The following is a 3,599-nucleotide window of genomic DNA, read 5'->3' as shown; positions in this document are numbered from 1 at the left end:
TTCATTTTCTTGCCACAGTTCCTATAATGGACTCCTGAGTAGTAAATACATGCGCACTGCTATTAATTCGAGTAGGTAAAACAGTCGAAATTTCGAAATGGGGCAGTTGCGAACTACGTAATTTTCTACTAGTACTAGTATTCTCTCATATTTGAGGAGCTGAAAAATTTAGAGTAGCACTAAGGTTTCCTCATCGATATAATAAGGCTTTTTCATATTCAAATAGATGAATCAAGAGTTAATTCCTCGATTTTTTACAACAAATTGGCGTAAAAGATTAATTGAAAATCCAATTGGCTAATTAGTTAATCCTAAATCTAATTAAATTTTAATTAGATAATTACCTTTCCGATTCATACTAATTAATTAGAATTACTTCTCAATTAGCACAAGGTAATTAAAATTCAATTACCATTTTCAATTAGTAAATGTTGCTAATTAATTAGAAATTCAATTAGCTAACTAATTAATTAGCACAGCTCTGATTTCTTCTACTTGGAATCCTTAAAAGACCTTCTTAGCCTAGGAGGAGGGTTAGAAATCGTCACCTCTGACGTCATCCGTAATACATTTGAACTTCGAAACCATGTGACACTGACCTAGGCCGCAACTTATAAGACCTATGAGCTTCGAACCCAGATGTAAATAAGTTCTCATCACGTGTTCTGAAGGCGTAGACGGTTGAGCTCTATATGTGAATAGCCAATGAAACGCTGGGAAGTAGAAGCGGGCAGTCAAGTAAAGTTTAAGTCCTCCTTATATTCAATGTAATATTAGTAGGGGGTCTCATAGGCGTAGAGTTCTATAGGCCCGTGGGGCCCGAGCCCCTCCAAAAACTTTTGAGGTGGCCACGGGCCCCTCCAAAAATTTGTCATCCATAATACCGAAATCATGAAGATAGTAACCTCGTAAAAATTATTTTTATGTATATCTAAATGCAAAATTCATTAAAACCACCACAGAGGACTTTTTTCCGAATAGAATTGTTTTATTTTGTTCGGTTAAAATATAAAAAGTTTAGTTTCTATGAGAATATTTTGTAAATGGTTGAGAGTGAAGTGACCGGTCAAGGCAGAAGCATCTGGCAGCCCATCCCAGTTGGCTGGTTTTCATGGTCTTCACGTCAATTAAATTTAGATGCTACAACAAAAAGGTAGACTGTTGATACAAATAATGGTGGGAATTAGGGATATAATAGAAAAGTGCAACTGGTCTTCAAAAAATCACCTACTTTAAGCATGTTCTAGTCTAGTGCGACTTTAGTGCTTCGGATCTAATGAGAAGGTTTATAGCTCGTACGATATTATGCCGTGTAAAACGAATGTATGGCCAGGAATACTATATGTTTTAAGAGGGATTAGAAGGGAGAGGGAAATTGTGGAAGCGTTTTCGGCGTGTCATGTGCAGTATGATCTATTTTAGTACCATTTAAGGCCAAGTCAAGGATGATGAGGAGGATGCGAAATCGAAGCGAAATAGGCCCGATAACTGTGGCTTAGATCCGGTGGGACGCAAAAATGGTGGAGGAATACTCGGAATAGAACTTCAATTTGTCCTTGAAAGAGGAAAATACGAGGGCCCGCGTTATAGACTCCCTCTAAAATAAACCTCTGCCCCGGGCGCTTCCGTATGTACGTGAAAAGGCTGGAGCTGCTCATCCCTCTTAAAACGTCTAGAATCATTGGTAAGGCTCGGCGAGAGTCAACGCCACAGTTTAGGTTAAATATTTTCAAACCGGTTTTGGCGTCACAAGTGCAAATTAGTCATGGGTTAAGTCGCCTTCACAGTTTTCTAGGTTAGTGAGTTTCCTTAGCTTTGGCAGTGGAAGTCTCCATATTTCGTAAAGATTTTTACATTTTCTAGACTCTATGTCCATTTTACTGCGTAAATATAGTGACATTTGTTTAAAAATGCCTCAATTATCCTTAGAAAAAATATAGTGTATAGATATACTATATAAACATACTATATAAATATACTATATAATATAGTATATATTATAATAGTAAGTTTAATTTATTACTTAATCATCGTTAAGAATTTATATACATCCTATGCTAGCATCATGCATAGGGTTCTAAATCAGTAAATTACCATGGTAATTTACACAGTAATTTTCTCGGGTAAATTACGAAAACTGTAATAACCCTGGTCATTACCGTGGTAATTTACACTGGTAAATTACCACGATGGTAATGTACCACCGAATTCTCATTTCTTTCTCTTGGAAAATGGTCTAAAAGCTAGAGATGGGCAGATACTAGTTAAATCCGATACCGAAATATCGGTTTAGCCAAATATCGGTACCGATATGTCATCTGTATCGGTCCATCTCTATAGCTGCGCCGATACCAGTTAAAACTTAAAACCGATACCGATATATCGCTTAAGCCAAATACCGACATTGTTGCTGTTCGAAAAAATTTTGAGCAGCCAACATCAAAACTCGTTTTTTAAATAATTTAAGATACTATGCTATTTAAAGTATAGCTACATTTATTAGAGCTTGGCATTATCTATCCATTTACAACGTCATTTTATCTTTATCCATACTCGAAAATTATCCACGTAACTTCCAGTTTAAAACGTATAATATCCTCAACTTGGTTTATAAACAATCGGTTATCCACCAATTTGTCGATAATGGATAGAAAATGTAGAGCTCTAGCTACGTTGAAGTGGTATTTTTCATTATTTAGCTTAAAAAGGATCAATATAATATATTTTTTAATTTTTGTTAATTACCATGAACGGTAATTTACCATTTTCCAAAATTACCGTAATTATCGAACCCTAATCATGCATGAAGCTATTTAAGTATTGGTTCATACCTGTTGGGCCGGGCCCCACCAAAAATTTGAGAAACTCTACGCCTATGGGGGGTCTATGACCTCTAACTATTCCTAGTAGAATAAATTAATGTATTCCTGATCGCACCTATCGCATACATCCCAAGTTCATTGGTATGCGGGGTTTTGTGGGCGGGGCTTCGTCACTTCTCATAATTCTGAAATATATTTACGTATCACTTCGATGGTAGCATCTAACCTAGCAGCCTAGTCTAATTGTCTGTGAGGTACAACGGAAAAGCCCAGTTCACAATAAACTCTCATTTATCCTTACACAGGTCTTATATTAGACAGTTTCCAATATGTATAAATTTTCGGGGTCGATGAACCCCTTTATTACATTGTTATGAAAGGGAGGGGGAGATTTGAACGCTTATTGTAACAAAATAATTGTTTATCTTTCTCCACACGCACACGTGACACGCACGAAAGAAAGATATCAAGCCTTCATGAATTGCGTCGGGGTTGGGGGGAGACGTAGAAGAGACGCTGTTCTATAGTTGTTTGCTCGATAGTTTGTTAAGGATCTTCCTAATTATATTAATATTGGGTTTGTCATAAAAAATTGCTATTCTCCGTCAGCCCTTCTCGGGTGTCATATTATTTGTTGAGGCGTCGTGCCAAGATAGATCCCACTCTGGAAAAAAGTTGTTGCTTGGCGACAGATGTTGTTTCACTTCGGGGCGGTGAAGGCCAGGGCCAAGGCTTACCAATGAGAAATCGATACGTATCCCCGACTCGAAGGCTGGA

The 3,599-nt window shown here is 37.1% G+C and overlaps 1 long non-coding RNA gene across 2 annotated transcripts; it reads right to left on the bottom strand.

Annotated features, from left to right (window-relative positions):
* Positions 1-964: 964 nt before the first annotated feature.
* LOC149713574 (uncharacterized) lies at positions 965-2,453 on the bottom strand. 2 transcript variants are annotated; one of them, XR_016369278.1, is made up of 2 exons: positions 1,232-2,453; positions 965-1,158 (listed from the first exon to the last, which is right to left on the bottom strand). It is a non-coding gene; the product is annotated as an uncharacterized LOC149713574 (long non-coding RNA). The 2 variants fall into 2 exon arrangements; XR_016369277.1 differs by having other exon boundaries at positions 965-1,140.
* Between the last annotated feature and the right edge of the window lie 1,146 nt (positions 2,454-3,599).

Source organism: Phalangium opilio, unplaced genomic scaffold (genome assembly GCF_054372755.1).
Source record: "Phalangium opilio isolate 3A_F unplaced genomic scaffold, DU_Popi_V2 ptg000009l_1, whole genome shotgun sequence".
Taxonomy (NCBI): Eukaryota; Metazoa; Arthropoda; class Arachnida; order Opiliones; family Phalangiidae; genus Phalangium; species Phalangium opilio.
The sequence above is the reverse complement of the archived record's forward strand: the minus strand, read 5'-3'. Positions and strand labels throughout refer to the sequence as shown.